General features: G+C 39.3%; 1 pseudogene; it reads left to right on the top strand.

The window, feature by feature from the left end:
- Nucleotides 1–11,060: 11,060 nt before the first annotated feature.
- On the top strand, nucleotides 11,061–12,175 carry LOC145159687 (putative CCR4-associated factor 1 homolog 11 pseudogene; annotated as a pseudogene).
- The last annotated feature ends 3,592 nt before the right edge of the window (nucleotides 12,176–15,767 follow it).

The following is a 15,767-nucleotide window of genomic DNA, read 5'->3' as shown; positions in this document are numbered from 1 at the left end:
CCCTCCTCAAAATGCTCAAGTACCGGCTCATACGTGCCTGCTCAGACGACACGTGCTCAGGGCAAAACAACGCCCTCTCATGAAACATCCTCGTAATCACCGTCACAGACTCAGTTCCCTGCTTGAGGGACAAAAACTCCTGGGCTAAACGTTCCCTCTCCACAGGGGGAACATACTCATCTCGAAACATCGTGGTGAACCTCTCCCAGGTCACCGCAGTAAGCTCCGCCGTAATGAAGTCTGCCGTCACAAACTTCCACCAGTCCTTCGCCCCCAAGCGAAGCTGGTTCAGTGCAAACCGAACCCTCAGATGCTCCGGACACGATCAGGTGTAGAAGCATCCCTCGATATCAGAAATCCATCTCATCGCAGTAATCGGATCCTGCGTCCCATCAAACTCTGGTGGCTTCGTGTTGCTGAACTCCTGGAACAGCAACGAGTCACCCCCTGAGGTCTAGCAGCAGCAACAGCTGCAGTAGCTGCAGCAGCCACAACCTCAGTAACCGCTGCGTACCGCTCATCAAAGGTCTCAATCAATGTGGTCTTGATAGACCCAAACATCTCCGGAATCTCGGCTCGGATTGCCGCAGCCACCTCATCATGGATCATCTGACGAAGCTCCTCGTCACTCACGCCGCTCGCCTCAGTTCTGTGGCGTGTCCCAACCATGATGTCTCTGAAATACAACATAAAAATATCAGAGACTCACTCGATCATACTCGCACTCGATAACTCAACCCTACTTGTTCCCTAGTACCCTAAGGATTCTTACTTGGACTGCGCACTGATCCGGTGTCTTCAGTAGTACAGGCCCTATACTACCGTCCACACCGCATCAGTATTCACCCCAAGTCCTCCTCCTAGGATCCCAGATCACAAGTACCCTACATCTCGCTGGCATAGTCTACCCTTCGGTAGACCTCTCATAAGCTCCCTACTGCTACCTACTCACTCTCAAGCATCACATAGCAGCAGAAATCTTCCTAGGCTAAGGCATCACAAATCAGGCCACTCTAGTCCTAATATGAATACCTAGCCTACTCTAGCATGCATAACATATCATAACATATCTCATAGCACATAATGTAAGGGTATTGGGAAATCACCGTTCGGGCGCTGGCTGATCGTACACACTGCTCATTTCTACTTTTCTCAAAATCTTTTACTTTTTTAGAAAAATTGTTCCTTTTTATGAAAAACTTTCTGAAATCCTCAGTTTGAGTTCAGATACGCCCGAAGGTGCATCCGAATCCCTTAAACCAAGGCTCTGATACCAACTTGTAACAACGTAAATTTCCAAAACAATTTTTCATTTTTAAAACATACTTTTATTCATAAGGTAATATCAAAACATAATGTATCCAATGTTATCATAACAAAACATGTCCCAGGAATCACAAGACATAAACTCCATGAATGTGTACGAATCATGTCGGCGCCTTCCCGCGATCCTCGCTAGTACCTGAAACACATAACACAACAATTGTAAGCATAAATGCTTAGTGAGTTCCCCAAAATACCACATACGCACATACGCCACTCAAGGCTATAAGACCTTCCGGTCACTGTGTCTCAGAGGACTTCCGTCCCACAACCCTGGTAGACCTTCCGGTCCTACCTGTAATGACCTTCCGGTCCATATCATCTTGACCTTCCGGTCCATATCATAATGACCTTCCGGTCCATATCATAATGACCTTCCGGCCCTTAGCATTCATAACATATATAACACATCCATATCATATAACAACATACATCACATACATCTCATAGCATATAAGACCTTCCGGTCACACATAGGTACCACTCTAGGTACAGTATAGTGAGAAGACTCACCTCGTACGATGTCGGATAACCTCTCGTTCTCGATAACCCGACCTAGCCTCCTCCTATTAACATAATAACATTCCTGATCAATACCCTCTCATATACTCATCTCTAAAGATTGGGTAGAAGGCCATTCTACCCCTCCCTGAACTCTCCTGAATCAGCTTGACCAAACCCTAAGGTGAACTGAAGTCAACGGTCAAACTTTGACCCGACTCGTCGAGTGCACATGGGCGACTCGACGAGTCCATGCGGGTCCTCTGAATCCTTCTAGCCTCACTTGGCACGTCGAGTCATCCCTTCACTCGACGGGTTACACCTGTCACGAATCGCGGGGCAACCCCGACTCAACTCGTCGAGTGCACTAATGGACTCGGCGAGTTCCTTCCATGACAACACTCAAATGACCTTCTGAGGTCAGATCTGTTTCTCTAACCTATAGATCTGACCTTACCATACCCTAAAATCACGTAAAGGTCCAACCTTTACACTCATGCAACGTCCAAAAAGCTTCTTTTGGTGAAATAGCCCCAAAAATGGCAACCTAGGTTCATATCTCAAATGGAATAGCATAAAGCAAGATAGATAGGACTCTCTGGACCTCTTAAGGTCCATATCTAAGAAGAACTCCACCTTGGGACCTCACATACTTCGAATCCAAGCTAAAGAAGGCATAAGAAAATCCTAGATTCAAGTAGATCACCAAGTACACGAGATTGAGCACAGATTAATACCTATAGCAGCCTCTTCTGATCGAATGGTGGTAGATCTGAGCTCCTCAATCTTCCTTGCTTGCCCTCCTTCCTTCTTTCTTGCAAAAACACACTTAGAATGAAGAAAACGGCTTATTCTCTCTCTCACAACGCTCTCAGGTGCTCTGGTGCTCTCAAGGGTGAAGGTGGCCGCAAATGAGGGCCATAAGGTCCCTTAAATAGGGCACATGCCCGGGGATTTAGGGTTTCCACCCACAGCGCCTACTCGGCGAGTCTACTCTTGGACTCGTCGAGTAGTTCATTAAACTTACGTGGCCACCCCGCTCCTACTCGACGAGTTATCGCACCAACTCGTCGATTAGATCAAAGACTCTCAAAATAAATAATTAAAAAAAAATAATATACCTGGAAATCCGGGTGTTACAAAAACACCATTGGTGTAACGTCCCATTTTCACAAACAAAATTTCATTGTAACTAAGCTAAAACACCATTTTCATAAAACCTCAAGTTAAGCAATTCATTTGTTCAATTACAATTAATTAGGAAAACAAAGTATTAAGTTATAAACGTGGAACTCCAGTGTTGCTGATGAGTTTGTACAATCACGCATTCACCTTCCTGCAATCATCAATGGTACCTGAAAAACATTTAATCCACAAATGTAAGCCAAAGCTTAGTGAGTTCCCCAAAATACCACACACCACAATATACATACAATGCATGCACACATCAGCCTTCAGTCTGTCTGGCCCACCTCGCAAGGACTACAACATTCCTTGACCACTCTCTGGAGCCTAAAGTCTGACTGGTCCGCCTTGTAAGGCCTACAATACACTTGGACGGCTCCCACTAAACATAAAACTGATCCACACCTGGCCTACAGCACAGCGATCTCCCACCCAAGTATCTTTTCCTACAACACAAAGTAGGACCGCCTCAACCCACCACCCAAAATGTCGACATATGCAAACAAATAAACAATAAGTAGCAAACACATGTAATCATAACAAATCTATCAATCTAACAGATCATTATAGTATATCAACATCCTACACACAAGGATACATACTGCAGTACAAAGTATAGTGAGAAAACTCACCTGAAATGCAGAACCAGATAACACTGCAACACTCTCAAATCCTCGCACCGGACAATCCCACGAACCGACGGTCACTGAATCAAGGAACACACCTTGATCAACAACCCAAAACTATAGGTTAAACTGGTCAAAAGCCAACGGTCAATGGTCAACAAATGTCAACGATCAACAGGTCAACGACTCCCACGTCATGGTTAACTAAGGACAAAACAGTTGTGCATCTGAGCACCTCCACGTCGTGGCAATCCCTTAGCCACGTCGTGGCTTCTAGCAGAATGCTAAAATCTTCATTAAGTGCTTAATCCTTATGGATATAGACCTAAAACTTCAGATATTCTTATTTTCAATGACTTGATGGATAAAGTTTCCAACATTATCCATTAGGACTCTATTCTAAGACTAGATCTACAATCTTAAGTCAATTAAGTCCTTAGTGGAGCCAAAACTTCTGCATGAACACAAGGTGACACCAACATGGCTCATTTTCCCATTATATAGAACACCTTGACCATAGAGGATCCACATCAAGCTTTGGAGTTCCTCAAACTCCAAAAGCATTCATGGAAGGAAATAAAACCACCAAAATATGACTTCAAACTTGAATCGCAAAGAATAAGTGCCAAGGTATGAACTTTATACCTTTAACAACTCAGAAATCCGAAGAGAATGTTGGATCTAAACTTGCTCCTTGTTCCCTTGCACCATGACGAACCTATCCTTTCCCCAAATTCACCAAAATCCAAAGAATAAGCTCTAAATCAAGAAATCAAGCCCTTAATCAAGCATGGAGGCCAGGGTTTCGTTTGGAAGGGTTGGAGGCTGAAGAGGATGCCTTAATCCTTGAGATTATGTGCTTAAAGATGGAGAAAACCCTAAAACTCGTAGGCTTGGGCTGCATCGGCTGCCACGTCGTGGACTTCCTCTTGTCATGTCATGACGACCATCTAGAAGCACGTTTTTTAATTGGTATGCTACGATGCGACATTCCATTCTCCACGTTGTGGCACAATGTTCTTCCAAAAACCTTAGTTTTGATCCCTCTGAGACCTTAACTGATATATTCTGAAAAACATGTGTTACAATTCTCCCATACTTAAATTAGATTTCGTCCTCGAAATATGTCCTCACAATTTACTCTTATAACACCCTTCGAATCCATTGTGGGTTCTCTAGACCCGATTCCTTTAACACGATTCGAGGTCACTTCGAATGCCAGAATTTGCAATCATCGACAAAAAAGCGGTTCAAAAACCAGGCTCATAAGCCAACCCGAGCGGAAACTCCCAAAGATTGAAATCACATCCAATGCATCATACATGAAGTAGTCGACCGCGTTCCGAAATTGATGCGGATCTATTCTTAGCGAGAAATACGCGACCTAACGAATAACGAATTTCAACACAACACCAGTAACCCACAATGAGCAGTACTAACTCTCTCGCCCATAACTTGAAGATTCCAAAGTCATGTCTAACTTCCAGGTAGACAGAGCCATACCATTTATCAACCATGCCGACTAAAAGCTCACAGACCTGATCCGACCAAGAGCTACCGACCTTGCGCCATCTTTCAAATAACCGAAGTAAGGAATCTACAAACAAACGCCGTAGCCGATAACCTCACATACAGACGTACAAGCGAAATCCCCAAACAAAAGACCAATAGGAAAACGATAAACTAACCTATACATCAACCATGCTGATCGAAAATCCGCAGACTAGATCTGTCCAAGATCTCCCCACCCACACGTCGTCCTACTAGTATGTTGAATTACGGAACCCACAGCCGACCATCGTCGTTGATAACCTTGCATACAGACGCAAAGGAAAATCCCTAACCGATATCCAAACAAACACATACTAAACTAGGTTACACACCCTCTCGGTTCTAACAACCCTGACGACTAATTATAGGAATAACTAATCAAGCAATATAGCCCATCACCGCCAACGTGTCTATTCCAACCCAAGTGAATGGTACGTCCCCAACCGCAGTCTAATAACATTCTTGCCACAACGTATTCCAACCATCGACTCTCGGGCTCACCTCGATCCGTCCACCACTAGCTAAAACCACATAGCCTAACATAAGGCACACACTAAACCCGCAAAACTTAACTTTCCCTATTAGGCCTTTGGGTCGTGACTTGGACCTCCATGTCCTAATCAAACAAGAACAGACAATGAATTCCTCCTCATAACCCTGAACCTGAGCTTCTATCCTCATAGATACCCTAACATTATAAGGTCCTATGGAACAATATGAGAAATCTACAACTGAGACCAAAAGAAAGGAAGTCCTTTCTTGGATAATGAACCCGACACATATCTCTGAAGATTGAGCACCCACGTGTGAACGTCTTAAACTTGATTAATATGGCCAGAGACTAAAACCAGATCTAAATTTTCCTACTACGATAACTCCACTATCACCCACTTGGAATATACAAATCATCCGAACGCGACCAACATGAAACTAAAGCTCCAACTCGAACCAAATAAAGTAATACCCATTCCTGCCCCCTAAGGAATAAACCGAGATAGAGTAAGATAGTCCTTCGAACCATTCAACTCAACCCCAAAAACCTTCATCAACAAGAACATGTAGAGAGGTTAATTCGAAAGTTCTGAGCCTATGTCACCCCAACACTGCGGACTACTAAGCACTTAATGCAACCTCGAATGCAATTTCTTACACAGGATAACAATCAATTCAACGGAAGCCTTTCAAAAGAAAAACTTGATACATAAATGCAAAAATCAAATAAATTGGACAAATACCCGCAGCCTATATAGTCGTTGCACCTGGATCCTATGCAACAAGCTGGTAGGCTCTTCCTTCCATCCTAGACACTTCATCCCTCCCCCGAGGTCCATCTGACATCAACCAAACTAAAGGTGTAAGGTTTTTCACTTTACCAAAAGTGAGAAGGGGGCAACAAGCCTTGATGTGGCCCACCTGATCGCAATGAAAACAAACTTGTGCACTCTGCCTGCAATCCCTACCAAAATACCCCTCCTTACCATATTTACGACATACAAAAGATCGACACACTCCATCATGAAACTTCGTACACTTCCCACACCCGAAACTCCCCTACTCTACTGCTCCATATCTCGAGTCAGTGGACTTGAACCATTTGGCCGCCAGCTGCGACTTCTCTGAAACTGGCATCCCCTCTCCCTTCCTCTGGGTATCTATCCCAATCTCTCTCTTCCAGGCATTCGACTGCAACTCAGCCAAGGTTCAGTACTGGGTGTTCGCCACGAACTCTCTAACCTTAGTCTTGAGCATACTCAAGTATCGTGACATCTACACCTACTCTAAAGTAGCATACGTCGGGAAGAAAAAGGATCTCTTTGTAAATCTCTTGGTGATCTCCTTCACCGACTCAGTCGTCTTTTTGAGCGACATATACTCTTGTGTTAGTCACTCTCTCTCCACAAGTGGGACATTATCTGCCCAAAACATCTCCAAAGACTGCTCCCAAGTCACTGCGGATCGATTTCCATGTGAAAAGGTCTGAGTCACAAACTCCTACCAATCCTTCGCTCCCTAATGCAGAAGGTTCAACGCAAACTTTACTTTCTGGTCCTTGGGACATGAACACATGCAGAAACATCCCTCCACGTCAAATATCCATCTCAAAGCGGTAATCGGGTCATTGTCTCCTCTAAACTCCGGATGCTTTGTATTACTAAACTCCTGGTACTTCATCGTCCCACCTCTCTAAAGTCCCACAGTGGCAACGGCTGGAGTGTTTGCGACAGCGATAGCCTACGTGGCGACAACATATCACCCGTCGAACTTCTCAATTAGCACGGTCTTAACAGACCCAAACATATATGGAATCGCCTCTATGATTGCCACGACTACCTCGACAACACTGATCCTGCGGATCTCCTCATCACTCGGACCTGTCCTCTCGGTGTAGCCAGCGCCTGATCCTGAACCTCTGATAACCACCATACTGAAACACACAATAGAAAGATCAAACATGAAGAAATAATGCTCAAACACACCATGCATTCACCTATTAGTTCCTTAGTAGCCTTGAGACTATTTCCGATTCTCATACAGATCCTCTGCTTTCAATAGTACGGGCCCATACTACCTTCCACACCTATCCGTAGTTGAATCAGAATTCATATCAAGGTCCTAAGTCACTACACTAGACCACTCCTAGGTGTACTAACACCCATATGCTCCTAAGATCCGAAACTAACTTCCTAGGAACTTATCCTAGGATTCTCCTCAATCACGCTCCCGCACTGCTAGAACCTATACCTACACCGTTGCTTGCCTTGTAAATGCAAGTTGTATACAATACAAGATCAAATAGACTGTAGAATGAATGACTCTAACCTAAGCCCACAACCAAACAAAGAACATGAAATAAGGCTAAGTCAGTCATTCTAAGGCTATATAATCCTAATCGTATACAACTATACAACATACACTTAGAAATTAACAAAATCAAGTAGCACATAAAAAGCAAATCCCTAGACTATAAGGCATCACAGAAGTCAGGAAATACTTATCGTATAGTTCTTGAAAAGATCCTTAGCCTATCCACTAGCATGTATTTCTAACAGTTCAAATATCAACAAGCGCAAATTCAACATATATAACAAGTATGTATATTTTGGGAATCACTTTCCTGTTCGGGCTCTGGCTGACAGTACACATCACATCTTCTTGTAAAACCAAGGTCGAGTCAAAGGTCCATGTTCACGATCCCAAAACATGACAAGAGACTAAACCCATGTCTCCTCAACCATTTTATTAAAATTTCTTTTTTGGAAACATTTTGTAAAAATTATCGAATCCTAGTTTAAGTTTGGATTCACACAAGTCTTCCTCCAAATCCTCCAAACCAAGGCTCTGATACCAACTTGTAACGTCCCATTTTCACTAACAAAAATTTCATTTGTAACTAAGGTAAACACCATTTTCATAAAACCCCAAGTTAAGAAATTCATATGTTCAATTATAATTAATTAGGAAAACAAAGTATTAAGTTATAAACGCGGAACTCCAGTGTTGTTGATGAGTGTGTACAATTACGTCTTTGCCTTCCTGCAATCACCAATGGTACCTGAAAAACATTTAATCCACAATTGTAAGCCAAATCTTAATGAGTTCCCCAAAATACCACACACCACAATATACATACAATGCATGCACAGATGAACCTTCAGTCTGTCTGGGCCATCTCGTAAGGCCTACAACATGCCTGGACCGCTCTCCTGAGCCTATAGTTTGACTACATCGCCTTGAAAGGCCTACAGTATACCTGTACCACTCCCTCTCATCATAAAACTGATCCATGCATGGCCTACAACACATCGCTGGCCCGCCCGAGTATCTTGGCCTACAACACAAAGCAGGACCGCCTCAACCCACCACCTAATATGTCAACATATGCAAATAAATAAACAATAACCACCAAACAAAGGTAATTATAACAAATCTACCAATCTAACATATCACTATAGCATACCAACATCGTACACACAAGGATATATATACTACAATACAAAGTATAATGAGAAAACTCACCTGAAATGCATAACCGGATAACATTGCAACACTCTTAAATCCTCTTACTAGACAATCCCGCGAACCGACGACCACCCAATCAAAGAACACACCTTGAACAACAACCCAAACTATAGGTTAAAACTAAGGTCAAATTGGTCAAAAACCAATGGTCAACGGTCAACAAAAGTTAACGGATATGTTAATAAATCCAATTTCGTGGTAAGCTCTTGGCCGCGTCTTGGTTAACTAAGGACAAAACAGTCAAGCATTTGAGCACCTCCACATCGAGGCAAGCCTTGGCGACGTCGTGACTTCTGGCAGAATGCCAAAATCTTCATTAAGTGTTTAATCCTTACGGATTTAGACACAAAACTTCAGATCTACTTCTTTTCAATGACTTAATGGATAAAGTTTCCAAATTTATCCATTAGGACTCCATTATAAGGCTAGATCTACGATCCTAAGTCCATTAAGTCCTTAATGGAGCCAAACCTTATACATAAACACAAGGTGACTCCAACATGGTTTATTTTTCCCATTCTACAGAACATCTTGACCGTAGAGGAGCCATATCAAGCTCTGGAGTTCCTCAAACTCCAAGAGCATCCATGGTAGAGACTAAAACCACCCAAATATGGCCTTAAACTTGAATCTAAAAGCATAAGTGCCAAGGTATGAACTTTATACCTTCAACAACCCAGAAATTTAAAGAAAATGCTAGATCTAAACTTGCTCCTTGTTCCGTTGCACGATGATGAACCTCTCTTTTCCCCAAGCTTCACCAAAATCCAAAGAATAAACTCTAAATCAAGAAATCAAGCCCTTAATCAAACATGGATGCTAGGGTTTTATTCGAAATGGTTGGAGGCTGAAGATGATGCCATAATCCTTAAGATTAAGTGCTTAAATATAGAGAAAACCCTAAAACTCGTCGACTTGGCTGCATCGGCTGCCACATCGTGGCCTTCCTCTTGCCACACCGTGGCGGCCATCTAGACGCGCGTTTTTGAATTGGTATGTCACGACGTGGCACTCCATTCTCTACGTAGTGTCATAAGGTTCTTCCAAAAACTTTACTTTTGATCCCTCTGAGTCTTCAACTGATCTATTCTGAAAAACGTATGTTACAATCGTTTTGATGATTTCACATATCTTTTACCCATTTTGTAGCTGACATCTTGTGAAATAATGGCTAGTATAACTGTTTGACTATTTTTTTAACTATTTTTAAAAAAACAATAAATAAGATCAATCATATTCGTCTTTTTCTTTCTTTTAATCGTTCAATTTCAATTAATATATTAAATACTTTGCTTTTTGTTAATTTTACTTTTATTTGATGCACTCATTGATTGAAAAAAAAATGTATGAATTAATAAAAAATTTAGACGATAGTTCAAAACAAAAAGCTAGAAAGCACATTTCAAAAGCATAAATTAAAGCTAACATGTATTCTCTTTAAAATGGGACAAGAAGGTTTAGATATGATTGACCAGTCACAACTTTTTTTGTCGTATTATTTGTAATACGTTATAAAATACTATTAAATATAATCATAAAACCTAGTTATATATTCAAAATTCAAAATTTAAAACAAAGTTGATTATGAATATTAAAATATATTTTCCACTAAATTATCTTTTCATATGATTAGACATGCTTTATTATACAAATCAACTAATGAGAATCAAATTAAAAGTCAAAACTACATACTTAAATCAAAAAATTATGAACAAAAAAACAAGAAATTATTTAATTTAATGATTAAAAAAATGAAAACAAATATTATTTTATTATCTTTGTCATTATTAACAGAAAAAGAAAGAAAAAGCTGAACACGTATTCGTATTCGTACCATGGCCCGGGTCTGTTTATGCCCCCCCCACTCATTCCCACTATCAAACCGTCTTCACGTCCCCCATTTCTTCGTCTCCTTCCTCTTTATATATACATACACCCTCTGCTAACCCTAATCCAGAATCCAGATCACCCATCACCCAATCACCCATCACAGATTCCTTCTGCCATGTCGTTAAAGGACTTGCCACCATCGCCCCCGCCACGCATCGTCGTTCGTTCCGTCTTTGCGTACAATCTACAATCAGAATTCCATTTGATCACATCAATAATCGATGATTACCCTTTTGTTTCAATGGACACGGAGTTTCCCGGCGTTGTCGTTCGCCCTAACGCGGGTTATGATTACTTTCGCAACCAGAGCCCTTCCGATCACTATCTCCTCCTCAAATCGAATGTCGATGCTCTGAAACTCATCCAGGTTGGCCTTACCCTCACCGACGCTGAAGGAAATCTCCCGGATCTCGATGAGAGTAACAACAACACTCGTTACATTTGGGAATTTAATTTCAACGACTTCGATCCGTCACGCGACCAGCACGCTTCTGACTCGATCGAACTTTTGAAGCGACAAGGGATTGATTTTGAGAAGAATCGTGAATTTGGGATTGACTCGGTGAAATTTTCGGAGTTGATGATGTCTTCAGGGCTTGTCTGTAACGAGCGTGTGAGCTGGGTTACGTTTCACAGCGCTTATGATTTTGGCTACTTGGTTAAGCTCCTCGCTGGGCGGGTTTTGCCCGATGAGTTGTCTAGGTTTCTCGATCTTCTGAAAACTTTCTTTGGGGCTAACGTTTACGATGTTAAGCATCTGATGAGGTACTGTGAGAGTCTGTATGGTGGGTTGGATCGGGTGGCTAAGACTTTGGAGGTCGATCGGGCTGTTGGGAAGTGTCACCAGGCAGGTTCCGATAGCTTGCTGACTTGGCACGCGTTTCAGAAGATTAAGGTTCTTTGCAGCGGTGGACCTGAGAAGTACGCCGGCGTTCTCTATGGATTAGAAGTTTTCTGAAATGTTTCTGGTGATGGTATTGGTAGCTTGTAGAAATTTCTTTCTAAAATTCTATTAGCAAATCAACAGATGTAAAGTTCTGGTCTTTTTTAATATCATTTTAGCTGCGATCATTCCATTATTTCCTTCATCTATCGATTCTATAATCTATATCTTAATCTCCTACTTAATTCATAATATCATGAACTCGAACAAGGGAATTCGAAGGAACAGGATAGAATTGAAAACGGATCACTAATAGAAATGGATCATATTCATATGATCATATCCCTCTTGCTGTTCATGAAATTTTTGATTATTCTAGATACTTCCGTGTTTAATGCTCTGCATCTGGAGCTTAAAAGATTTACGCATCTCAACATTGTAAAGGTATGTGAAATCTACAGTATTATAGCATCTTGAATTTGAATTTGAGATCATTGATGTTTTATACAGATGCTTTTGTTGATGTAGGAGAAAGGAGAAAGGATCATCGTTGCAGTTGTACATGACGCCATGGATGTTGTAAATCAAATGGTAATCCTAATCCCACTATTTTGCTCCAATTTCTCCATTTTTTCAATCATGACTATTTATTATTTAAGCTATACTAGATGTTTATTGATTGTGAAGTACTAAATTAAGCTATGATAATATATACAATAGTACTAAATTTAGCTTTTGAGCCTTTGATATCACATACTAGATTATAGCATTGTACTTATTAGGGGCTAAATGCAAAAAAGTAGCGATGTACATTTCGTTTTTGTTCTTATTATAGCATTGTACTTCCATATTATTTCTTATTAAAGCAATGCACTTTGAAATTGTTTTATAAAATGATTTTTTTGGCACATCAGCATTAGATATATCCCATGTGGACAATGACATGGCATAATTCAAATAAAATAAGTTGCTTATTTACAGGTAGATTTTTCAAAGTGTGTTGCTTTTTTAAGAAATAATTTGGAAATATAATGATGTGAAATGAAAGTATAATGCTATAATAAATAGAATTGGAAAGTAAAATTTTAACTGTATATGTGAAGCATCTTCAAATGTAGTACAAAAGTGTATGATGATCAGACATCTTTTTTTTTGTTTCATCGTTTCATGATAATATAAGCCTAATTAATCAGGTAAAGGTTTGATATGGATTTTGATTATTATAGTGTTCTTGCATTTTATTTTTCAAATGCGATTGATGTGAATGTCTTTAAATTAGGGAGAGTGCTTGTAAGGTGTTTGATGAAATGTCTATGAGAAATGTGGTTACATGGTTGGCTGTTGGTTTTTCAGTGACAAAATTCTAAATTAGGGAGAGTGCTTGTAAAGTGTTTGATAAAATGTCTATGAGAAATATAACACCATGTAACTGTTGCATATGTCTCGTATTTAGGTCATACCACACTCACCATATTATTTGTAGTGTCACATCATCGTCACATCATTTTTTCTATCATCCCATAAAACTACTGGGTGTGATACAACATTTATATTTTTTAATTGAATGCAATTTAATAAAAATGAAATTTTATGAAATTAATAAAAGGAAAATATTTCATTAATTTAATTAAAACGATTACAATGATAAAATGATACTTTAAATAAAACGATCACATAGATAAAAATGACTATTAAAAAAATACGACTACAAAATACAACTAATTATAATATTTTTTTTTTCATAATATTCGTTCTAGCCCTCAAAACCATATCGAGATCTTTGCTACTGAGATGATCGATTGGTTTTGTTAAAAATTTCAAATAACGCGTTTGTTTGTTTCTCTGCACAAGTTCTTTGTTTCGCCTCTTGCATTTTCATTGTTTGTTACATCTTTTCTTTCTCAAAATTCAAACGACGCTCGAAATTCAAGTTATAAAATTCGAAACTAGAAACGTCCTTATGAATGTCAGAGCCACTTTCAACACCCAATGCATTTGATGAAGACTTTTTCTTTTTCGCCCTATTTCGTTCCTTCGGTCGAACTACTTCTTCGAGTTCGAGCTCACCCATGTTGTTCAAATCAACCGTAAAATGCGCATCCGATGAAGTAGTGTAACTCGTCTCTGAAACTTTTGTTCTTTTTTCACCACCTTGTTTTTCTTCCTCATACCCTTTGACCCATTTCGGTGATGCGGATAAAAATCTTCTAACATCAATAAATTTGAAAGAATTTTTAGTATCAACAAAATATATTTTAAGTGTCATCTCGAAAATTTGTTGATCGCTTTCCCCGTTTTTCCTTTGAGTAAGCAAGTTATTGTAAATACCATGGAATTTGGTAATTTATTTGTTCATCTCTCGAAACTTGCTACAACATTGGTGTTTTGTACGATATTCCCCACGACCCATGACATTGATGTGAAAATGTGAAATGAAAGTATATTGCTATAATAAATAGAATTGGAAAGTACATTGCTATTTATTGCATTTAACCCAATTATTTAAGTAAAAAAGTTTGATTTTAGTTAAGTTTTTGACAAGGCTCTATTTCTGGACCTCTTTCACAAAATTAATTATTATTCATGTAGTTATTCCTTTAAATATTTGGAGCATCTTCAAAAGTATACAAAAGTTTATGACAAACATTTTTTTTTGTGACATGGTTTCATGATAATATAAGCCTAATTAATCAGGTAAAAAGGTTTGATATGGATTTTGATTATTATAGTGTTCTTGCATTTTGTTTTGATGTGGATATCTCTAAATTAGGGAGAGTGTTTGTAAGGTGTTTGATGAAATGTCCAAGACAAATGTGGTTACATGGTTGGCTGTTGGGTTTTCTTTTGTTTTAGTGACAAAATTTATCAAGTTATTGTATTGTTGTTTCGTAGCTTACAAATATAACACCATGTGACTTTCATATGACTCATATTTATGTCTACTTGTATTTGTGATTAATTTGCTGATGTACAAATATGAAATTCCTTTGCCCCTTTTTTCATTTTGATTTCGTAGTGTGATTAATTTGCTGATGTACAACACTAATATAATGTCCTTTCTCCAATGGATATGCATATGCTTCGTTTATTTACTACAAACTTATTTTTGATAACCAAATTTGGTATCTTGTCTAATATTGTTATATTATACCTGGTTGGTAACATCTTTCTTTCCACAACTTCTATCTTCTTTTCATGTGGTCTCTTTTTCGGTTATCATATTGATTTGTACGAGATTGATGGCCTAATTGCCGCCCTGCAGAATTTTTTTTAGTTTTAACTAGTAATTGAGTCAGCGTATTGCAGCAGGTTTTTACGTGTTTTTGTTGCGTATTATGAGTGGAAAACGAAAGGGCAAAAGTGATATTTTGCAAAGTTTAAGGTGGAAGTAGAGGTGGTAATGGGTCGACCTGAGTTGGGTTTGGGTTCAACCCATTTAATAATTGGGTTGAAAATTTCAACCCAACCCAATCTGTTTATTTAAATGGATTGATATTTCCAACCCAACCCAACCTTTTAGATAAATGGGTTGTTACCGGGTTGACCTGTTTATGTAGTTTCCGACCCAACCTATTAAATAAATGGGTTAACTTGGGTTAACCCATTTAAAATCAATTAAATAAATTATATAATTAAATATTATACCACTTAAATTATAAAACGTAAATAAAACTTCATAATTATGACAAAAGCACAATTATAATTCATAAATACAAATAAATTGTTCAAATAACTTTAAAAATGTTTAGTTTAACAGTGATTTTGGAGAATGACTTGTATTATCGGCG

Source organism: Lactuca virosa, chromosome 2 (assembly GCF_052849685.1).
Source record: "Lactuca virosa cultivar CGN04683 chromosome 2, Lactuca_virosa_CGN04683_v6, whole genome shotgun sequence".
Taxonomy (NCBI): domain Eukaryota; kingdom Viridiplantae; phylum Streptophyta; class Magnoliopsida; order Asterales; family Asteraceae; genus Lactuca; species Lactuca virosa.
Note: the sequence above shows the minus strand (reverse complement) of the source record. Positions and strands in the feature narration are given on the sequence as shown.